This window comes from Marmota flaviventris, chromosome 9, assembly GCF_047511675.1.
Source record: "Marmota flaviventris isolate mMarFla1 chromosome 9, mMarFla1.hap1, whole genome shotgun sequence".
In the NCBI taxonomy this organism is placed as follows: Eukaryota; Metazoa; Chordata; class Mammalia; order Rodentia; family Sciuridae; genus Marmota; species Marmota flaviventris.
This window is the reverse complement of record NC_092506.1, coordinates 70,231,868-70,257,108: the sequence shown is the minus strand read 5'-3', so window position 1 is coordinate 70,257,108 and position 25,241 is coordinate 70,231,868. Positions and strand designations below refer to the sequence as shown.

General features: G+C 36.3%; 1 pseudogene; it reads left to right on the top strand.

Moving 5' to 3' along the window:
* LOC114098622 (ubiquitin-conjugating enzyme E2 E1 pseudogene) overlaps positions 1 to 15,823 on the top strand; it is a 65,414-nt pseudogene extending 49,591 nt beyond the window's left edge.
* Positions 15,824 to 25,241: the final 9,418 nt, after the last annotated feature.

The window sequence follows — 25,241 nt, the reverse complement described above, 5'->3', positions numbered from 1 at the left end:
ATTACATTTGCAGTTAGAAAGATGAAATTTAAGAAAAAAATTCCAAATTGGTATATTTCACAAGTCTTCTTACTTGTCTCAGTAAGTATTTAAAAGATGTAGATCAACTATTTACTGAGATGCTGTCCAGATGTGTTAGAACTTTTGTGAAACTCTTTCTCTTCCATAACTCCCACTTTTTAATGTTTGGAAGGCATGGGACAATCCAAGTTTGCAAAATGTGGTAAAAGCAAAGTTGTTCTCAAGTCAAAGGTTTTATGGCATAGGAAAACAAATATAGCTAATATAGTTTGTTGAGTGTTCCCTATACATATATAAAGGTTTGTTGAAAATCCTGTAACCAATATGAATAAAATAGAGAAAATAATAGTTTGTTATTTGGTTTAGAAATCTATCTTGGAAGAACACTTTTAAAAAATTTAAGAAAGAAAAATACCAGATGATCTCACTTATATGTGTAATTTAAAAAAATTAACCAAATAGAAGCAAAGAGTAGAATGTTGTTTACAATGTGCTGGGGTGGGGTTGGCTGGGATTAGAGAGATGTTGGTCAAGAGAAACAGAATTTTAATTCCAAGTGTGAATTCATGATATCTATTTTTGTACATCATGGTGACATTAGTTAATTAGTCATTCATAATATATACATATTTCCAAGTAACACATACATTATAAAGTTATATAATTTTCATCAACTAAATACATTTTTGAAAAATAAGTAGGTGAGGTGATGGATATGTTAATTATCTTGATTTAATTTTATATGATGTCTACATATATAAAACATTACCTTGAACCCTATAAATATATACATTTATTATTTGAGAACCAAAAATAAATAAAAAAGTCAAGAGCCTGGGAAAATAATCCATAGGAATCTAGTGAGGGAAATACCAAGCACCTATCTTTAGAAAAGTTGTCACCTTTATTGGTTACTAATTGTGTGTGAACAGCTGGAGGTTATTGGTTCTTGTACCCGGTAAAAACAAATTATATGTTCAACTCTGTCATTGCCTCTAATAAACAAATCTCTGGCAAATTCTGTTTCCTCAAGACTTCTGTAAAATCTTATCTTCACTTTGCAGCTGTTCCTTAACCTTATGTAAAGTTAGCTTTGTTTTTAGGTTTACTATGTTTATTATATTTAATTCTTTTTATTATAAATGACTTAAGGAAAAGTATTTATCTTATTGTGATTTTTGAACTATCTGAGCTCAGCAAAGTGCCTGAGACATGATCAGGAAATATTTATTAAGTGAATGAATAAATGAGTTAAAGGCATCTTGAATAAAGTGGGATTTACAATCAGAAAAAGAGGAAACAGAGAACACAAATTTGTTTAAGCTTCTATGACTATGCAAAATTACTTCTGAGCACATTTGTGCTCAGAATTGTGGTCAGAATTGATCAATATTGATACTGTGGTTCATATTTAATAATTAAATTTAGTTGCTAACTCTTTGAGGGTAGGAATTACCTTTGTGTACTCTGTGTCTAGCACAGTGTTTATGTTATAAAAGAAGACCTTCAATTCCGCAGGTGCATTCTGCAAAAACCCTCTTGGAAGACATTTTCCTGATAAAATATCTCCTGATTTTTAATTCTCAAATTTCATCTCTCATTATAATATAATATCTTTCATTAAAATGTTTTCCAGATGATATTAATTTAAGGAAAACTATGTTTACATCATCAAACTAAATGCATTTTAAACAAGTTGATGGAAGGAAAGTCTTGAGTTACATTACAGATACAACTTGTAGAGTTGTCAGAATCACATGAAATATGTCTGCCCTAGGTGCCAGAATCTCTTCATTGAAAATTCCTTAGACTATTGGGAAAGACAGATAAGACAGATAGCTGTGCAATCATCTGAACCTAGGACTACCAGGAGGATGTGCAACTAGCAAGACTGTTATAATTTGGCTATGAGGTGCCCCTCAAAGCAAGAATGTTCAGATTTGAAATAATTAGATTATGAGAGATTTTACATAATCAGTAGATTGATCCACTTGAATGGATTAGTTGGGTGGTAACTGTTGGTACAGCTGGAGAAAGTAGGTCACTGGGGGCATATCTTTGGAGTTTATATTTTGTCCCTGGCACCTTGCATGCTTTTTGTCTCTGTCTGTCAGTCTGTCTTTCTTCGTCTTCGTCTTCGTCTTCCTGGCTGTCATGCGCTGAGCAGCTTTCCTCTACCATGCTCTTCCACTGTGATATTCTGCCTCATCTTGGGCCCAGAGCTATGGAGTTGTTCAACCATAGACTGAACCTCTGAAAACATGAACCCAAATAAACTTTTCTAAGTTGTTCTTTTTGGTCTTTTGGTCACAGTGATAAAAAGCTGACATATCGGGAGGGGGAGAATTTGCTGAGGAAAATTTCCAGGAAAGCTGAACAGCTGAGCTGAAAATTTTTTATGGCAGGTGAAATATACCAGGGTGAAAAGATTTTAAAGAAGGAAAAAATATATGCAAAATATACATAAAAACACAGTGGTGAGAATGAGATAATGGCCCATCTTGAAGGTCTGAGTGGTCCATGTGGCTGGATGGTGAGTTATGATTATGGTAATCATGTGAAAATGGCCTACTGGCAGGTAGAAACAGAGCATAAAAAGCCTTGTAGAGCATGACAGGGTGTCTAGACTTGACCAAAGACCATGTGGTATCATAAAGGGGCATAAAGTTGACACTAGTCCATGGACAAAACTTTTCTGTATTTGTAATTAGAAAGAACAGGAGTAAAGTATCAAAACAAATCCTATAGCTGTGGAATCCTCAGCTCTAGGTAACTTCATGACTATGATGACCGGACACCAGAGAAAAGTCTAGGATTCAAAGTTTTAGCTTAAAAGATTGTGTAGCAACAGACACTACAGAAATACAGAAGATAATTAGAAAGTATTTTGAAACCCTATATTCTAATAAAATAGAAGACAGTGAAGACATCGATAAATTTCTTAAGTCATATGAGCTGCCCAGATTGAGTCAGGAAGACACACACAATTTAAACAGACCAATAACAAAGGAAGAAATAGAAGAAGCCATCAAAAGACTACCAACCAAAAAAAGCCCTGGACCAGATGGGTATACAGCGGAGTTTTACAAAACCTTCAAAGAAGAATTAATACCAATACTTTTCAAGCTATTTCAAGAAGTAGAAAAAGAAGGAGCTCTTCCAAATTCATTCTATGAGGCCAACATCACCCTGATCCCGAAACCAGACAAAGACACTTCAAAGAAAGAAAACTATAGACCAATATCTCTAATGAACATAGATGCAAAAATTCTCAATAAAATCCTGGCGAATCGAATACAAAAGCATATCAAAAAAATTGTGCACCATGATCAAGTAGGATTCATCCCTGGGATGCAAGGTTGGTTCAATATACGGAAATCAATAAATATTATTCACCACATCAATAGACTTAAAGATAAGAACCATATGATCGTCTCGATAGATGCAGAAAAAGCATTCGACAAAGTACAGCATCCTTTTATGTTCAAAACACTAGAAAAACTGGGGATAACAGGAACTTACCTCAACATTGTAAAAGCTATATATGCTAAGCCTCAGGCTAGCATCATTCTAAATGGAGAAAAACTGAAGGCATTCCCGCTAAAATCTGGAACAAGACAGGGATGCCCTCTCTCACCTCTTCTATTTAATTTAGTCCTTGAAATACTAGCCAGAGCAATTAGACAGACAAGAGAAATTAAAGGCATAAAAATAGGAAAAGAAGAACTTAAAATATCACTATTTGCGGACGATATGATCCTATACTTAGAAGACCCAAAAGGGTCTACAAAGAAACTACTAGAACTGATAAATGAATTCAGCAAAGTGGCAGGATATAAAATCAACACGCATAAATCAAAGGCATTCCTGTATATCAGTAACAAAACTTCTGAAATGGAAATGAGGAAAACCACCCCATTCACAATATCCTCAAAAAAAATAAAATACTTGGGAATCAACCTAACAAAAGAGGTGAAAGATTTATACAATGAAAACTACAGAACCCTAAAGAGAGAGATAGAAGAAGATCTTAGAAGATGGAAAAATGTACCCTGTTCATGGATAGGCAGAACCAACATCATCAAAATGGCGATATTACCAAAAGTTCTCTACAGGTTCAATGCAATGCCAATCAAAATCCCAACGGCATTTCTGGTAGAAATAGATAAAGCTATCATGAAATTCATATGGAAAAACAAAAGACCCAGAATAGCAAAAGCAATTCTAAGCAGGAAGTGTGAATCGGGAGGTATAGCGATACCAGATTTCAAACTGTACTACAGAGCAATAGTAACAAAAACAGCATGGTACTGGTACCAAAACAGGAAGGTGGATCAATGGTACAGAATAGAGGACACAGAGACCAATCCACAAAATTACAACTTTCTTATATTTGATAAAGGCGCTAAAAACATGCAATGGAGAAAGGATAGCATCTTCAACAAATGGTGCTGGGAAAACTGGAAATCCATATGCAACAAAATGAAGCTGAACCCCTTTCTCTCGCCATGCACAAAAGTAAATTCAAAATGGATCAAGGACCTAGATATCAAATCAGAGACTCTGCACCTGATAGAAGAAAAAGTTGGCTTCAATCTACACATTGTGGGGTCGGGCTCCAAATTCCTTAATAGGACGCCCATAGCACAAAAGTTAATAACTAGAATCAACAAATGGGACTTACTCAAACTAAAAAGTTTTCTCTCAGCAAGAGAAACAATAAGAGAGGTAAATAGGGAACCTACATCCTGGGAACAAATCTTTACTCCTCACACTTCAGATAGAGCCCTAACATCCAGAATATACAAAGAACTCAAAAAATTAAACAACAAGATAACAAACAACCCTATCAACAAATGGGCGAAGGACCTGAACAGACACTTCTCAGAGGAGGACATACAATCTATCAATAAGTACATGAAAAAATGCTCACCATCTCTAGCAGTCAGAGAAATGCAAATCAAAACCACCCTAAGATACCATCTCACTCCAGTAAGATTGGCAGCCATTATGAAGTCAAGCAACAATAAGTGCTGGCGAGGATGTGGGGAAAAGGGTACGCTTGTACATTGCTGGTGGAACTGCAAACTGGTGCGGCCAATATGGAAAGCAGTATGGAGATTCCTAGGAAAGCTGGGAATGGAACCACCATTTGACCCAGCTATCGCCCTTCTCGGTCTATTCCCTGAGGACCTTAAAAGAGCATACTATAGGGATACTGCCACATCAATGATCATGGCAGCACAATTCACAATAACTAGACTTTGGAATCAACCCAGATGCCCTTCAATAGATGAATGGATTAAAAAACTGTGGCATTTATACACAATGGAGTATTACGCAGCACTAAAAAATGACAAAATCATGGATTTTGCAGATAAATGGATGGCATTAGAGCAGATTATGCTAAGTGAAGCTAGCCAATCCTTAAAAAACAAATGCCAAATGTCTTCCTTGATATAAAGAGAGCAACTAAGATCAGAACAGGGAAGAAGAGCATGAGGAAAAGATTAACATTAAACAGAGACGAGTGGGGGGAGAGAAAGGGAGAGAGAAGGGAAACTATGGAAATGGAAGGAGACCCTCATTGTTACACAAAATTACATATAAGAGTTAGTGAGGGGAAAGGGGGGAAAAAAAAAACAAGGGAGAGAATTAAACAACAGCAGATGGGGTAGAGAGGGAAGATGAGAGGGAAGGGGAGGGGGGATAGTAGGGGATAGGAAAGGTAGCAGAATACAACAGTCACTAATATGGTATTATGTAAAAATGTGGATGTGTAACCGATGTGATTCTGCAACTTGTATTTGGGGTAAAAAATGGGAGTTCATAACCCACTTGAATCAAATGTATGGAAGATGATATGTCATGAGCTGTGTAATGTTTTGAACAACCAATAAAAAAAAAAAAAAAAAAAAAAAAAAAAAGATTGTGTAGATCATGATGCCATTTACTCATTCACTTGGTTTTTCATTCAATAAAGAGTAATTTAGCATGAACCACTAGTAGCTAGTTGTCCAAGCATTATGGATAAGAGATAAATAATAGACTATGGAACTTGACTTCCGGGAGCTCACACACTAGCAGGGAAGACATAATACACCACGTATTCAAGGGGGAAAAGTTTACTCCAGCAAAGAGGACATTGCAAGCAAAATCATGATGCTTTCAAAAAACAGCAAATAGTTCAGTATGATTCAATAGTTCAGTATGAGGTAGTTGAGAAATGAGGATGGAATGTGGTATTTAAACATCATGATTCTAGGACCATGCTAAGGACTCTGGATCCTTTTAGGCAAATCAGTAGTTCTTCTTTAAGACAGTAGACTTCAAATGTGTTTCTGATGTCTAGGCTCACGGCAGGCCTCCTGAGTTAAAAAGCTGAAAAGTGAGACTCCCATGAATGTTATATTCAAAGCTCTATGGACCAATCTGATGAAAAGCCACTGTGGGCAATGGTGGAACCATTGAAAGTTTTAAGCTGTTTTTCAATGCCTCATAGCGTTTCCTTGCTCTTCTATTTTTGTGGTGTGACATACACTTAAGTCACAAAATACAAATTGGATCATAAGGATTACTGCCCAACTTTGTAATAATCAGTTGCCACTTTCCTATCAGATGCACAGAATCAATAAAATCTGATGACTATGGAAATATCCTTCTTTGTGGCTATATCTTTGCCAGAAACTGCATAATGTAAAAATGACCATGAATGATTTTTTCAAAACCACTTTAGTTATAAAATCTTCTCCAAGTATATAATTGAAAAATTCAATAGACTTTTAATGAGTTAGGAAATGTTGGCACTTGTGTAATTCCTTTCAATGTGCTCCGTCATTTGTGGGGAAATGTCTCATAATGTTTGGTAAATAGAAGAAACAAAAGTGATGTCTATACTCTTGTTATCCAAATATATAAGCTATTGAAACTGAAGACAAGAAATGAAATGATTATTTCAAGCAGAAAAATGGATAATCTCCTATCTCTGATGAAATTGCAGTGAGAACATAACCACATACTTAGGAAACGGGCGGCTCACTCTACATCACAGTGTGAGATTTCAAAAGCTGCAGAGATGCCTGGATTTCACTTCTCAACTCCAAGTGGCATTGAACACAATTAAAATCATCATATTGACTAGGAGAGTGAGCAAAATATTGAGAAAGAGAATAATCAGCTGGATTTACAGAAGTTCCTTCTGTTTTCATTGTTTTAGGAACTACTAGCATTATTTGAAATAAAGGAAATAATGAATCATAGAATTACATGGCTAGAGAAACTAAAGAATCATTTAGTTTAGTATTCATTCGCACTTAAATCCAATTTCTTGAAAAGAATCCTGCTTTTAATTTAATCCTTAGCTTATTAGATAGTGACTTCTATAAAGTCAGCGTTTAATAGATATGGGTTGAATTAATAAATATTCAAATCACTTTAATAGAATCCAGTCAAATGGTTTCCCAGCCCTTTCTTTTATACCTCTGGCAATGGAGACATGACACTGTTCAGACAGCTCTGTTTCAATGCTTTTCTTACTTTTAAGCATATACCATTGTGGTAGAGAATATGCATTTTTGGATATCAGCAATCCTGAGTTAGAATCCACTGTTCATCAGTCATAAATTACTAACAAATCATTTAACTGCTCTAACCCTCTGTTTTTTCATCCACAGAATGAAACCTACCACTTACATCATTGTCAGGATTAAATGAAATGATTCACATAAAGTACTTAGCACATTGCCTGATGGATAATAATTGCTTAATAAATGTTAGTTTATTTTTAATAGCAGTAATGCCCCATACATTGGTCTTAGATCTCTTCTTTGGAGTCATACAGAACAAATCAATTTCATCTTTCAACCCAAAGCCTTTCAAATATGGGAAAATGTTCATACTATTTATGTAGGTAGAAGTGAAGACTATAAAGTAGATAATTTTGACATGAATCATATGCCACAGGATTTAATATTCTAAGGGCCATATTCACCACTCCTGATACTTATCACAGTTACTGTAGTATGCATATATTTATTGAAGTATCCTAAATATATCTTAATTTCTTTCTCTGTGTACAACATGGAAACAATGACCTGACCTTAAGTAGGAATGAAAAATTTTCAGTGAGATGATCTAGGTAGATCCATTTGTTTGGAATTTGACTTAATTCTTTTCCATATTTTTTAGGTTGTTTCTTAATAACAGCAGTTGTCCACATTTGCATGTCCCCACATAGGCTATATAATTCCTCTTCTTTGGCACAGAACTTCATCCATTTGTTATTGTAAGATGTGCATAGACTTTACAATCAGGCAAGCATATAGGTCTGTTAGGAGTCTGGTAGCACATTTTCTTAGGCAAGTTACCCTCTTGAAGCTTCACATTCCCATTGATGAAATAGGTAGTAGACTAGTCACATTGAATTTGTGAGATATTATGAGAAAATAATAATTGTAACTAGCACTTATTACCACACATTATGTGCCAGTTGTTACCACTATATATACTGACCATTCTGAATTTCATTAACTGCTCTGAAAGGTAGAAACTCTATTTTCACATATGTAATGGGTCAGAGTGTCACTTTCAAGTATCTTTCTCCTGTTGCAAAATTTCACAGGAGTGTTTCAATTTCATGGTGAAGAAAAGAGGCAATATCGTTAAAAACAGAGGTTCTGTGTCAGATTTTGGGAGGGCTTACTCTAGTCCTCTCAAATCCTAACTGTATGATATTGGGCAAATTATTTGACTTTTTAAAATTGTAACTTGTTTATTTGTAAAGTGGGAATGATAACATCAGTACCTCATAGGATTTTGTGAGGTAAATGAGATAAGGCATTTTAAGACATAGCACATAGTAGGTTCCATGTGATAATGAGAGCTAACACTTTAATTGTATGTCAGCTACCATGTGAATTGCTCTTTGTGCCATCCACTGTCCAGCGGCAGATGGATAGGTGGCCAAGAGACCAAAAAAAGACCCAGAGTTGCGATGTAAGACATAAGGTTTTTTGAGAAATTCTTACAGGGAGGACCCAGTGGCATCATGCTGGGCAGGTGCTTTGCCAGAAAGTCCAGTAGCTATGGACTTTCTGGTGTACAGGTGCACCTGTTTCACATGGTACTTTGCCAGAATATAGTGCCTTTATGACCCCACCATGCTTTTCCCAGTGGCAGGCAGCTGAATGAGCCTTTCTCTGTCCACAGTTCTCTGATCCACACCAGGTGCTTTATAGGTGAAATTACAGAAGCAGCATCAACTTTGCTTGTTTTGTCCCATTGTATGACCAGCATCTCAAAGAACTTGGTGTGCATGCAAGAAAACAGCTTTATACAGATAACATTAACTTGTTCTGACTCCCATCATATGTGAAAGAAAGCCAGTGCTTTTTAAGATAATACTTACTTGTACATTCTAGCCCAGACTCATTCTCATTGTTCTCTTAACTTGACTAGATTCTTGGAAATGAAGAGGGGCCGTTCAGGGACATGGTATTTATTTGTCTTTTATGCAAGGATGACGCCTCTCTATATTAACTCATTTATTATTCAAAACAACTCTATGAGGTAAGAACTGTATTTTACCTTATTTTTTAGGTGAAAAATTGAGGAAGAGATAGATTAAGTTACTTACCCACATACAGGGACAAATAATAAAGGGATTGGATCAAACATATGAGGGATTGGATCAAACATATGTGTGCATAGGCACATGTATGTGTGTGTGGGGGGGGAGGTGTACTCTGAAAATCAACAAAGAAAGCACAAATAGAAAAAATGAAACCAGAGAAATGATAGCACCATATACTGGGGGGGTGTTATGGAGCTTCTCATTCTGTTAGAAGTTGCTATTAGACATGTAAATTGGTTCAGCTACTTCAGAAGACAGTTTTCTTTACCCTACCAGGTTCGATTATTCATGTACCTCCTGATCCAGCAAAACCACATAGAGGTGTAAATACCCAAGAGAAACTCCTACATGCATACAATGGGAGTGATACCAGCTGTTTACAATGGCTATTTTTACAATAGTAGAAATATGTGAAATGGCTCAAGTGATAAACAACAGGGAAATAGGAAAATACATTTGCAGAGTGGACTATTGCATAAGTGTCAAAGTGAATAGACTATGATGACCTGTGAAAATGTGGGGGAACATTAGCAAATACAATATCAAGTTTGAAATAAATGCCCAAATATTACTTATCAGTGGTTCTATTTTTTTTGAAGTTGAAGATGATAAAGTAAAAATGTTTTTAGAATATGCAAATACATGATAAACTAGAAAAATGAAAGAAAATCAAGGGACTATCGATATAATTCATTAGGATGATTATCTTGGATGAAGTTAGACAGGAAAAGTGGTTATGGGAGTGTCCATAGGTTAGATGTAGGTTATAGTTATGATCTTAAATTTTGTTTTTAGTGATGAGTTCATGGATTTCTATTACATTGTTAATAAATAAGTGAATAAACAACTTTATATGAAGCAATGATAAAAATGTTTTATGAATGTAGATTTATTATTATTCTAAGTTTGTTCACCTGGCATCCCAAAAGAGGGCACAAAAAATAATCCAGGGCCATTTGAATGTAGGTCTCAACAGATATACTATATTATCACTGTTTTTTTCTTATTATTGCAAATTATAAAATTAAATAGTTGTTTAAATATAATTCACAACAAATATTGTGAATTCTGTGCCTACTGAAGTGAATCCAAGATGCAACGTTCCCTCATTGAACTTACATTTTTCCAAATTTCTTGCAAGCCAATCCTGGGCACTGAGACAAGGCAAGAAGTCCAGTGACAAAACTCTAGGAAAGTTTTCCTTCTTTCTAAAAAGAATGCATTATTGTGCTTATTTGGGAACCTAGAAAAATACAGCAGCCTCTTTAAATTATAGCAGGAGCTACCTTGAGATCAAAACTGATATGTTGAGGATGGAAAACTTGTCTTTAAGAACATTGAGTAACTGAATTAACCAACTCTGGAATCACCTTATTTAGGATTTATATGAATTGTTTCATAAAACAATAAATTTGTCTTATTGCTTAAGTCATTTGAATTGGACTTTCTATCATTTTCTACCCAGAACTTTATCTGGAAAAGAATTTAGTACCAGGAGTGAAATATTGCAAGAACAGTCCCTAAAGTTTTGGGGAGAGAGAGAGAGAGAGAGAGAGAGAGAGAGCGAGCGAGAGAATGAATCACGATGTTCTTGATATCTTTAAATATCCCTTAAGAGGATTAAGTTCTTCTAGAAAAGTGATATGAACTCTAAGAAGATGTGGTGCATCATAAAGAAGCTTTGTTAGATACAGAAGAGCCCTGCCTTGCATGAGTAATAAAACTGGCACCTGTAGACACCTGTTGGTTAAGCTATGGTGAGAAAGCTCTAACTGCTCCTCCTCTGTGAGGCCTTCTTTAAATAAGAAAAGGAAATGTGTGTGTGTGTGTGTGTGTGTGTGTGTATTTTCATGTGTTTTCTACCAGTCCCAGCCCCTAACTTATCTACCTTGTGTTTAGTTCCATGAAAAATACAAAAACGGAAAAAGATCCAAGGAACCTGAGGAGTATCCACAGTACCTGATACTGATCCATAATAGGCCAAATATCCCGCAAGTAGAGATGTAAAAAAATGGAATTGTAATTCTGAGGTATGAGAACTCATACCACCTTGCAGGAAAGAAAAGATTTGAGACTCCATGCCATTTTCTTCTCCTTGATAAACCTCTTGAACAGGCTCTCCATATCTGTCTATTTCTTTTTTCATCCCTGGGAATGAAAAGATCATGGGTTTATAAGTCAAGATTTCTCATGTTCTGATCCTTAGTAGCTGTGCTTGCAACTCCCCACAATAGCTGAATGACCTTGGGAAGTTTTCTTTGCCTTTCTAAGCTTCAATGTTCTTGTGTCAAATGGGCATATTTAACATATTTCAAAGAGCAGATATAGAATTAAATGTTTGATACACAGTAGGATTAGGCAACCCTTCCCCATCTTTGATATATTTTTTTCTCCTGCCTTTGCTAGATGTACTTAGTCTTTCACACTTTCTTCAATTTTTTCTTTCTTTCTTTCTTTCTTTCGTGGAAGGGCGTTCTGGCCTCTGAAACATTCAAGCTACATTCTTCAAATGGTTATTGATTTTGCAGTCAGTGTATTTTAACTTGCCATGTTTCCCACTTGACTTTTTGTTATCTAATGGGAACACTTCTGAAGCATTCTTTCACATTCATCTTTCCCTCTGGTCCTGAAATTTCCCCATTGATTTAGAACATCTTGGAGGATGTTCCAATGCTGCCAGTCAACTTGTCAGGCTTAATATGGAGAGTGGGTTCACTGCCTCATTCGCTGAATGTTTTCTGATTCTTATCCATTTTCTCTTCCATTTATGTTGAGCTAGAGTTAATGAGGTTTTGTTGGTATGATTTTCCTCCCTCTCTCCCTCTCCTTCTTCCTGTCTACCCCCCCATTTTGTAATGTTTCTGAACCTTATTATATGCACTAGAGAAACAGATTGCATAATACCTAATAACTTTATTGATAATTATGGGATGGTGATTAAAAACATGAGTTTGGTCCTGCCTGTAACAACTATTTACAGCCTGATCTTATATAAACTATTTAGCTTTCCTGAAAATGTGGATAATATTTATATCTTCTCTAAGGAATTTCTGAGAAAACCAAATGAGTAAGTGCTTTACTTCACTTTTTGACATGTATCCAACAGATTTTTAAATCAGCATACTACAGTGACACAGCCACATCAATGTTTATAGCAGCACAGTTCACAGTAGTTAAGCTATGGAGCCAATGTAGGTGCCCCTCAACAGGTGACGGGATAAAAAATATTATATATATATATATATATATATATATATACACACACACACAATGGAGTATTACTCAACCATAAAGAATGACTTTATGGTATTTTCTGGTAAATGAAGGGAACTAGAGACTATCCGGCTAAATGAAATAAGCCAGTACTCAAAAGTCAAAGGTCTAATGGACGTCAATTCAAAATAAAGAAGGGAGTTAAAAAAGAGAGAAAAGAAAAAAGAAAGAGAAGGAATTTCATCAAAATAAAGATCAGTGGAATAGATAAAGAGGATTTAGCAAGATAGAGAAGGGGTTAGAAAGGGAAGAACAGTAGAATGAATCTGAGCTTTCTTTTTTATTTGTTCTTTTTAGATATACATGACAGTAGAGTATATTTTGACATATATACATGGAGTATAACTTATTCTAATTAGAATCCCATTCTTGTGTTTAAACATGATGTGGAGTTACATTGGTGGTGTATTCATATATAAACATAGGAAAATTATGTCCATTTCATTCTATGTCTGACTAAACTTTCATGTGTGGATGCTTGGATGTGGCATGGTGAGTCCCAGCACTGGGTATACCTAAGAGACATTGTTTTTTTTTTTTTTTAAAAGTAAATTGTAAATGGATTGAAGAGGGATTGGTGGAGTGGAGGGAGGGGAGCTGGGGACAGGAGTAGGGGGAAGTTCTGGGGACTAAATTGGAGCGGGTTCGGTTCCATGGTTTTGTGATAATGTCAGGGTATATCCTGGCGTTGTAAATAACTAAGTAAAATAAAAATATGTAAGAATGAAAAAAAATGTTAGCCATTTCCACTCATCTCTGATACATGGGGGATTCTGCTAATACACAATTCTAAAACTTTACTATAAAAAGGCAGTTTCCATTTATTCAATAACCGCTATGTGATGAATCCTGAATAATAATAGTAATAGCCACAGTTTGTCTCTGACTAGATACTGGGCACTGTGCTGGGTGCTTTCCCTAAATGAATTCATAGGAGCAATTTAAATACCTACACTAAGGTCACAGTGGGCTCATCGTCCTGGGTCACATTATCTCATGTCCTCTTAAGAATTTATGTCAATGATTCCCACAATTTATCCTCTTCCACAAGGTGCATCCATTCAGCCATGAAAAGGTAACCATCTGTCCACCTTCTTCTCTTCTTAACCCATACTCAGATCTAGCCTCTCTTCTAAACTATATTCTTCTCATTAGAGCCTCTTTTACCTTATTTAATCCTCCACATAAGATTTTCTCCATTTTTTTTTTTTACTGTGAGTTAAATCTAGTTTTCCCCATAAAAATATTTTTTTCCCTTGGAATTTTCCTAGTGGATCTGCCCATGATTTGATATCCTGAGGAATCAGAAGTTGTGCCAGGATCATCCAGCTTCACAGAAATGCTTCCTGGTATTCCTTTACCTCTTGTAAAAGCTCTTTTCTTGTGAGTTAGAGGTATGTAGAGGGTGCTAAAGCAATAGAAGATGGGGTGAGTTCCAGGGAATTTAATCTTTTACTGTGGAGCTAGACATAAGAAAGTCCAAGTCATGTCTTCTATTAATTGTGTGACCTTGGGCAAATTTGACTTTTAAAGCTTCAAATACACAATTTTAAAAATTGGAATAAAATAAGTACCAACTTCATAGCATCCTCATATGGGAAAAAGAGAGACTCTCCTTATACTGCTAAGTGCTGTGCTGGTATCTATAAGGAAATTTCGGTGTCAGTAGCGATTATTAATTTATTCCTGTTCTTGCAATTATTTATTGAACATTTGGAATAGATACAATCTGGTGAAAGGTGCTTAATATTTGTTGGTCATGTCCTTTTAGATAAGGTAGATATTATTTTTAACTTTTTGGCAAGTTTTACTGTGAAGAAAAATGAAGGCAATAGCTAGAGGAGGGTAATATGAGAACAAAGAAAGTTTTCTTAAAAAAAACCCAGGAGTTATGATAACATATAAATGATGATGTAGAAAAAACCCACTAGAGGAGGAGAGAAAAGATGCAAGAGAGAGTAGGAGAGAATGAGGACAAGAGAGAGTAGAATCCAAATGTGAAGACCATTGTTAGCAGAATTCATGCTTCGTGGTTATAACAAGAGGGGAAGCCAAATGGCTATAGATTTGTATGTTTGATGAAGGGAAGGAATGGGAGCTACTCAAGTGGTTTCTTCTCTCTCTCTCTCTCTTTAAAATAAAATACAGAAGCCATTGCCTGCTTAATAGTTTCTGTTGCTGCGCTTGAGTGGCCAGGCCCAGCCGCAGCTGCAGCTGCAGCATCACTGAGGAGCCAGACACAAAGAGAGGGTGGTTTGCGGGGTGGGGTAGGGGGTTTGCTCTGTCGGATGATGATTTGAGGGCCAGCGCCAGCTCCTCCTCCTCAACTTTGTCTTCCAACCAGCAAACTGAGAAAGAAACAAACACCCCCCCAGAAGAAGGAGAGTCGAGTCAGCATGAGCAAAAACTCCAAGCTCATTTCCACCAGCACCAAGGGGATTCAGAAGGAACTGGCAGACATCACTTTAGACCCTCCACCAAACTGCAGTGCTGGTCCCAAAGGTGATAACATCTGTGAATGGAGATCAACCGTTCTAGGGCCTCCAGGATCTGTGTACGATGGTGGTGTATTTTTCCTCGATATCACTTTTACATCAGAATATCCCTTCAAGCCTCCAAAGGTTACATTTTGAACAAGAATCTATCCCTGGTGTAATATTAATAGTCAAGAAGTTATTTGCTTGGATATATTGAAAGATAATTGGAGTCCAGCACTAACCATTCCTACAGTTCTCCTTTCTACCTGCTCACTTCTTACAGACTGTAATCCTGCTGATCCCTTGGTGGGAAGTATTGCCACTCAGTATATGACCAACAGAGCAGAACATGACAGAATGGCCAGACGGTGGACCAAGAGATACGCTACATAAATTGGGTTTTCAAAATTCTTACATTATTTGTCTGTCACAGAAGAGAGCTGCTTATGATTTTCATGGGGTGGGGGAGGGTGGGAGCTGGTAAAGGGTAGGGTATTTCTATAACAGATATTATTTAGTCTTATTTCCTAAGATTTTGTTGTAACTTAAGGTATCTTGCTACAGAAGACAAAATTGATAACAGCAACTTTTAAAACTGTCAATAGTTTTGCAATATTAGCTGAAATATAGTACGGAAAAGAATGTACATTTAGACATTTGGGTTCAATTACTTATAGTCTAATTTTAAAACAGCTTAATTTTGTACAGGTTACACATATGGTCATTTATGTAAAAGTCCTAAGACTACATACTTTTTGTTTTTAAAAAAATCTGGAATTTTTTCCCCTTCCTGAAAGAGAACATTGTTATTTAACAGTTTTTAGACATTGTCATCTCATATATATAAGACACCATGTAGGAGATCAGTAGTTAATGTATTTTATTTTATATGTAAATCCACTTAAAAGGTTTAAATCAGGACTTGTGAAAACCTGTAGTGAAATACCTTAAGCTGTTAGGGTGTGAAATAGGAGTCACTCAGTGGATTGGTTGTATGTTGTAGACTTCTTATGTCTGCATTTGTTACTGTGCTAATAAATAATATTAAAACAAATAAAATAAAATACAAGGCCAATTACTATAAAAAAGGGTGAAGTATGAGATCTTTGAGAAACTGTAGGATTTTTGTATAGTAGGAAGCTGAGTTTCTTGAAAGAATGAAGTAACATTGTGAAGTAATGTTGTTTGGTGGTAGTGTTCATGAATATATGATGAAAGCAATTTTCTCAGTTAGTGATGATCTTTAACAAATTCAGCTGGATGAATGAGGTGAGAAGGCAGATAGTTAACTGTGTTCAGGGTTGGGATGAACACAGTTAAGGGTCACTGAAGGTGGAGAGTTAGGGATATTACTATGAGCTTTGGTAATACCATGGGCTATGAATCTGGGTTGGGGTCTTCATGGTAGAAGGCTGCTGGTTAGAGAGAAAGTGGAAGGGTCATTGCATCGATGATTCCATTGAGGTTGAATATAGAGGTAGTAGAGCAAATAAGCTAGCAGAGTAGGGGGTTGTGATTGATTAGTAAGCTATCAAATTACTGATTGTGGAGGAGATGCTGCTTCTGGCAATGGCATGGTGCAGACCACATGTAAGGTGAATGAGATATAAAGCTTTGTTGTTGCAAATCCTTGAGATCTATGTGCTTTGTCACTGCAAAAAAAGCTGATTGTTTTAAGGAATTATGTAGAAGATTTGAACTTCTTCCCATTGCAGAAATCTCTGGGCCTTCAAAGAGCCCTGCTTGAAATCCATGGGTACAGGCAAAACTCACTCTTAATAAAGAGTCTTAATAAAGAGTCTCAGTTTCAGGTATTTTCAAATGTATAAGATATGGGCATTAAAATTCAAGTAATGTCATCAGGGAAGTTAGGCCTTCTGCCTTGTTAACTAGTTCTCTTCCTTCTGGGTAAATCCCTAGCACTTACAGATTCAGACACTGTGGCATAAATTTTAAGTCAGATAGATCTGAAGTCTAATTCAACTTCTTTCACTGAACAGTTGTGCAACATGGGGTAAATTATCCTCTCCAAGCCTCAGCTTTTAATTCATAACATAGGCTGTCATGAAGATTAAATGACACAAGTTATCCAAAGCATTGAGCACACAGAATGACAGAATTCTATTTATTGAATCATGAGGTAGTAAGTATATCATAGTGCTTAAGAGCAAAGTCTGGTATCTCTTGCTGAGTTAGTTTCAATACTTAACAGCAAGCTCTTGAGCCTCAGCTTCTTCATCTGTAAAATAAGACAACAATAGGGCTTGCCTCACTGGACTACCAGGAAGGTTATGTGAATTAATGTTTGTGAGGCAGTTGGAATTATATCCAGAGCATGATTAGTGCTATATGCAAGCAGCGGCTTTTATTATTTTTGTTTATTTTTATTTTGCTACCTAGTTGCGAGCTTCAACTCAAGGGTATAGAAAGCTATATAAAAAATTAATAAGGAGTTGAACAACCTTTACTTTAGTGTTTATAGGCAATTAAGGAATATGATAAGCTAAATATTTAGTGTCCAGCCATCAGTAGAAAGAATGAACATGAATCAAATTGCTTTTCAGTGGAAAGTCCCTCTGGATAATGGGTCTTAGAGGAGGAGGTTTTTGTTTACTAGAACGAGCAGTTCCCCACAAGAAAATAAACTGACTGCATGAATAGGGTGTATTAGAATGAGAGATGTCTTGCTCACTTTTTCTTTGCCTGGAAAACCTACAAAACAGATGGTGAGTGGCTTGGTGCTTATGATGAGGATTACTGACTTTTAAGTGTCTGGGACAAGCTTCAGTGGAACCCAGAAGTACTGCCCCTTTCCTTTGCATTACTTCACCTCCTACAGCTTTAACTAAGAAGATAACTGCTTATACCGTTCGTTCCCCCTCTACTCTGAGATCTTTCACTATTTAGCACCTTTGCCCATGCTGTTCATCTTTCTGGAATACCCTGAAACATTCTCTGTCTGAGACATTCTTATTATCCGTTTAGACTAAGTTCACATATCACCTCTTTTGTGATGTCTTCCTGACATTCCCAGAGCAACTGCTCTGTGCATGGACAATATCTTTCTGTGTTCCCACAGCTCGTTGTCAAACCTCTTGAGCACGACTTACTGTCTTTAATTATTTAAGTGTCTATCTCTTCCACCAGACCTTGGAGTCCTTTGAAGACAGGGTCATGTTTATTCATACCAGCACTCCTATCCATGTTAAATAAGCCATTAGCCTGAGACTTCTCTGTACCATGACTTCTTGTGTAACAAAGTGTGACTTTACTAGGCAAGCAAAAAAAAAAAAAAAAAAAAAAAAGAAAGAAAGAAAAAAGAAATCTGACATAGGAGTATATATATATTTTTGTAACAAATATCCAGATTTCAGCCAATGATCAATAGCTGAGCTTCAGCCAATCACAGTCAGTTGATCATGTCATGCACAAGTAAGGCAAATGCCGCATCACACCATGTTCAAAACATTGTAGTAAATCAGGAGGCTTCTCTACTTTCTTCTAGGTTCAGTCTAAAAAACTCACTGTTTGCATTGCTTTAACATCTTTTGGTTCTGAGTGGTGCTCGACTCATGAATGTTCTTTATTCAAATAAACTTTGTCAAATTTTATTTGTCTAAAGTTTTAATTTTAGTAGGCACTACTTTAGTGCTTGAAATACTTACTAGTGAGTGAATAAGCAGAAGAAAGAACAAATGTCATGGAAATGGCAGCCATAGTATTGCAGTCTTAAAGCATAGGGAATAATGAGAGAACTTCTGCACCAGGTGACTGATGGATGTACAAGGCCTGTGGCTGTGTGGTGTTGATGTCTTATGCTTTAATGGTCATTGTGATCAGGTAGGAATCATGATTGAGTATGATAGCCATACACTCCACCATGCTCCATTGGTCTAACACCCAGTAGATTTCACTCTTTTATGCTAACAGCTTGCATTTGAATTTGTGACTCAGGATCTAATTCAATCCTTTATTGTACAATTAAACATTTTAATATTCAGTGATTAAGGTCTTGCAACAATTTAAACTTCAATTAAAGAGCAGTTCCATAAAGATAAAAGTTAACTGGCTGCTTTAACATAGACCTAAAATCTTGTTCTGTAATTATTCTGATTCAATTTGAAAATCAGTTTTCCCAATGTAAATAGAGGAAATCAGCCCCACAAGGACTAACTTAAACTAGCCACATTCTTAGATGATTGTTGTAGAAATCAGAATAGCCATTTATTAATTTATATGAACTGTAATGGCACATGGTTGAGATGAGTATTAGCTGGTTGTTTCTCCAAACAGGAAACAGTTTAGATGAGGTGTGAAAATAATATTCAAAAGATGGATTGACTCATAACAGAAAAAACTACTGAGAGAATGGAGGGTAAAGTTCAAGCCACCCTGATTTTATTACTTGATAGATTAATTATTAAACTATTTATTTTCAACTGAGTTTGCCAAATATTTTGTATATGCAAACTGGGACTCAAAGATGAATTGCATATGGTCTCTCTTTCCTAAAGAAACACAGAGTATAATATGAAAAGTTGGAAGATTGATATGGGATAGGCTTTATAATTTAAGTATCATTAAAAAAAAAAAAACAAACCTAGTAGGATTCCAAAGATGAGTGATAAACTTTTCTACAAAAGCCACAGGAGGCCTCATGAAAGAAATGTACTCACTTTAGGTTTTGAAAAATGGTTAGGGGTTAACTAATTGGAGGTGTGTGTGTGTGTCTGTGTGTGTGCGCGCACACGCGCATGCCTATGCACATATATATTGCCATATTTGGAAAACTTCAGTATCTGCATTATGGGAAATTGAAGTATTTGAGGTATGTTTGGAGGTGGGATGCAAAGAGCTGCCAAGAATAAGGATGGAGTCAGAGGGCAGAATATGGAGGAATGTAACACTCTACTTACTAGGTGAGGAGCTGAATAATGTGCAAATTTACATTTTGGAGCCATATCTTCAAAGTCAGTGTGGAGTATGGATTGAAAGCAGGAAAGTCAGGAGGCTGAGAGACCAACTTGGAAAATGTTAAAAAAGAGAGGTGATAGACTGGACTTCAGGTAGTACCAGGGTTCTGGAAAGGAGACATAGCTAAGAGTGTCAGAACAGAATGGAACAGAGTTATCTTTCTGACCCTTGGGGCTCTTTCCAAAATGCTTGGAATATCCATCAGCCTTGTGGTAACATGGGGAAGTCCCTGGTGAGTATGAGAACTTGTGATCAGACAGATGGGTAGGAACTGAGATCTGTAATTCATTCATATAGGGGTGAGGAACATGAGGGTCAGAAGAGGCCGTCACACAGGCTGAGAAGCACACTACAGCTGTGGAGCAGATGATTCCTTTCCTCATTCAAAGTTACCCCAATCTGCCCCAATTCTTCTCAGTACATAGAACAAGAACTTTAAAGTCGAACAGGCATGGATTAAAATCTGAGCAGCACCATGGGTTTTCTGTGTCATTTTGAGTTTGCTAATAAATCTGTTCAGCCTCACTTTTTGTCAGATATGAAATAGATATACAAATTTTTCTAATAAATTTATTGAAAAAATTAAATCATGTTATAACATATATAAGTTGACATTGGAATGGTGAGGCCACAATGAGGGGTCTTAAAAACACTCTTTCTTCTTTTTCTCTTCCCTCCCTCCTTCCTTCCTTCCTTCCTTCCTTCCTTCCTTCCTTCCTTCCTTCCTTCCTTCCTTCCTTTCTTTTTTCTGTGATTTTCAGCAATTAGGAAGGCCAACCAAGGGAAGGGAAGTCACATGAACATCTGAGGGACTTTCAGATTCTACCGTGGAGTGTAGTAGTTGAAGCCCTGGTTTGGAGGGAGAAGGCCTGGTGTCAATCTAGCCTGACTCCACCTTGGCATTCTCATTTTCAGCTTGCACCTGGAAGCCATCCTGATACAAGTTCTGAATGATGAAAGTTGGAATTTGGAATTTGGAGTCATTTCCAAAGCAAAGTTTAGGCAGCAGTGGTGGTTTTATTTTGTTCATGGGGCCACTGGTCATTTCTAGGGCATTTCAATCCCTAGCCGTGGAGGGCAGAAATAGTCTAAGGGAAAAGGAAAAAAAAACAAAAGAAACTCCCTGTTTGGAAAGGGTTTTCTGTGTGACATTCAGTTCAGCACAGTAAAGCTTATTTGAGCAACTGTGGGTTACATGGGCCAGAACACAAAGGGCAGCAATACCACATTCCCTGTGCTGGTTCTGAGGATTATGGTTCTGAGGATTATGCTTAGTGCTCAGGCCACTGGGTTCACTTTCCTCTTGCTTTTGTATAGAAATAGTCTATAGAATGGAAGCACTCTGGCTGAGGATGCTAGATTTCAGCTTCCTGACCACATGCCACTATAACAAAAGCAGAGGGAGAGTGGATTTTTCCAGCCATGAACTTCTAAGACTTGAGCTGGAATTTTAAGATCCATACTCTCCTAGAATAGGCCATGTGATTTTACTCATTCTGCAGGACCTCTTCCTGGACATTAGAGTGGGCCAGTTTAGGAACATGCCAGCTCATTTTTCTCTTTCCACTGTGAGCTTTACTTACTCTTCTGATGATAAAAATGCCAGGATGGATACATTTCAAGTAAATGAACAGTTTAAAATGTTGCCTGTTTAAAAATTAAAATTAATTTGCCTTGTGAGTCATGAGTCTCATTTTAATAGTGTCCTGAATAATTCAAGAGCTGCAGAGTTTCTTTGGAGCTTGTGCTGCAGCTTTTGGATGTCTTGCTTGGGAAGCAGCCCATGCAAAAATGCTTAGCAAGTGCAGAATGAATTCTCCAGGTACTGCGGAGCACAAGACCTTAGGGATATGGTAAGGGAGGGTGCAGCTTAAAAGATTTTTAGGAAAGGATTAGAAAAGGTATGTGGTTTGACTCAACTAAGAGAAACAAGCTGGTCTAAAGTGTGGATGAGTTGGGTATTACTTGTGGATCGCTTCTCTCTGCTTAAACCTTCTCAGAGTACTGGGCTTATTTGCCTGCCAGTGTATTTGTTTTCTTTTGGGGTCACCGAACCTGGGATCTCATGCATGCTAAGCATATGCTCTACCATTGAGCAATCCCCTCTTCCTTTGCCATTGCTTTTTATATGTATCATAATTTGTTAATTTATGTCACTCTCAATTAAGAGTTACTAGAGGTCAGGAAACTGGCTTCATTTTTCCTGATACTCCCAATACTTTGCTATTTCCTGGACATGAGTAGGTGCTACATAAACGTTCAATTCTTGAAAATTGGGCTTGACAAAAAATTAGTGCACTATTGTTCTGATTAAAGAATGTTTCTTATATTTATTTTAATTCTGAATATAATGGGGGAAATGGCATTTTTGGTTCTAACTGCTTTTCTTTAATTTAGTAATCTAATTCAACCCCTATTTATTCATAGCCTTTCCTACTATTGAGGATTTACAATTAATTGTATTATATGCCCATTTCTACTTTTTTCTTTGTTCTTGTCCTTATAGATCATGAAGTTGATTTTCTGTGAAATGCAGGTTCCTGGTGCATTTTTATAGAAACCCTAGTAAGAGACAAAAAATATCTTCTTCACTATTACTAAGGCAGAACCCTAAGAGGAGCCACAGCCCCTGCCGATTGGATATTTCTAACATTTCAAGGCCTTTTAAATAAATCTTGACACAATCTTCTCACAAAACCTTAATTCAGAAATACGAAGTTAGCAATGTGGATCCAGTATGATTAATTCATTTTAAAAAAATTATAATCCCAATATAAATATTTCTTGGGATATCTGTCCATTTTAGTCAGTTTTCTTTCCTTGAGAACTTGCCTCTTAAAGTTCTGTTCAATTTGTGAAGCAAACATATGAAAACAAATGAAGAAAATAGCAGCTACACTGAGGATGGATTTGTTCTTCAATTCCTTATGAATCATTGAAAAGAAAACATTTTAGCTGTCATTTCTGTTTAGGAAACAATGATGTGATTCTGAAACCTCTTTAACCCTGGTCACAGTCTGAAATATAAAGTCTCCTTATTGGGTATCTCTTAAAGATTTTGGAAAACATCAGGACCACAGAATTTTTGTCAATTAAAATCAGGTTTCTTAAATAAAACATGCGAACACCAATGGGTCAGTGAATATGTATGACTACTAAAAACAAAGCAAAATGCCTACATCATCTTAGGCTACATTAATTTTGAAGCTCAGAGTGAAGGAGGGGATATTGCTTTTAGCCCATTTTACATTTTGACCACAACTTAAATCATTGCATCAATTTCTGGGAGTTATGATTTTAAGAATATAGGATATTTTTGAAGGAAGATGTTCAGAGACAGATCTGGATGGTGGGAGGCTTCAGAAGTGGCATCTTGGAAACACTTGGAGAAACTAGACTTGTATATTAAAACAAAACAAACAAAAAACAAACTTACTCTCTTTTCTGCTTTTGAAAGAGGATTTAAAGAAGCATCCACTTAGTCTAGAAACAGCTTGGAGGCAGGCAGGTCCCATTCATACCCATCCAGTTTCCTTACAACTCACTGCCCTCCTTATCCCAAAGCCCTCTCTCTATACCCTGCTGACTTCTCTGTACTCCCATGACATCCAGCCTGGTCCTTCAATTCCACTCAAATTAGCAAATGCTCCCAGAGCACCTTCTTCAAGATCCTTTATTTAGGCATCTCCAGAAGGTTTCTGAGGGTGAAAAGGGATGCAAAGCACAGGGTACAAAGAACATTTGATTTCAGTTCTGTTAGCTATGTGATCTTAGAGATGATCTGATCTTCACGAGAATTCTTGTCTGTAAAATAAAAAAAAATACAAAAAGAGTTATGGTTAGGATTAAATAATACAACATTTGAGAATGTAGTTGGTTTTATAAGTGGCTAGTTTCTTTTCCTAGTTGGACTAGCTGCTATCTAATATTTACTATAAGACTGGAAGATTTTTTTTTCATTTCTGCCTACTTTCTTCTTTTAAAAATGCCTATCTTAAAAATCCACTTGAAGCTCTTAGAATAAAAGCAGCATGACTCTGCTGCTCTATAAATTTCCCATTAGAGAATTATTTTTTAGATGTTTCTAAATGAGTCTAATGTGTTAAGGCTGTGGTTAATATTTATTGATTTATGTACATTGATACAAATTTTCAGAGCAACCTTTCAGGTTAGGTACAGTGTATTACTTTGGCTGCTTTACAGGGGAAGAAGTGTGGCTTGGAGTGTTTGAGTGATCTGACACAGGACATGCACCACTGCAAAGCAGAGCCCAGATCCAAAGCCAGGCTAATATGGATGTAAAAACCATGTTCTTTTCTGTAGTAACACAGATTTCTGAATTATAATGGACAGAAATTTTATGTCAAGTCTTCTTGTAATCCCATTCCTAGCAAAATGCTGTGCATAAAGAAAGTGTTCAACATTGGTTTATTCAACTGGATTGCATTGAACCAAATGATTATTGCATCACTGTTCTTTGTTTTCCTGTTTATAATTCTAGATGTGTCTGTCTTCGCTCCATTAATAACTATTAATATTCATTTCGCCTGACATATCTGGAATTAGGTCACCTGTTGTTAAAAATATTTTTCTACCTTTCCAACGGGATCATAAGAATTTGATAAATTTTTTAAATTCATGAGGACTTTTAATAGGACTTTGGTGTTTTAAAGATTAAAAGTAATTGAGGAAATGCCAGAGCTGCATTATGCCAGGAAATATTAATTGAAACATATATTGTAATAATGATGAAAATGCTGTTTTTCAGGATCAAGAATTTTAGAAAATTATGTCTTGGAATTTTATGGAATCCTATTTATTTAAAAGGATGTTCATATTTAGGAAGCACATGGACCCATCCAACT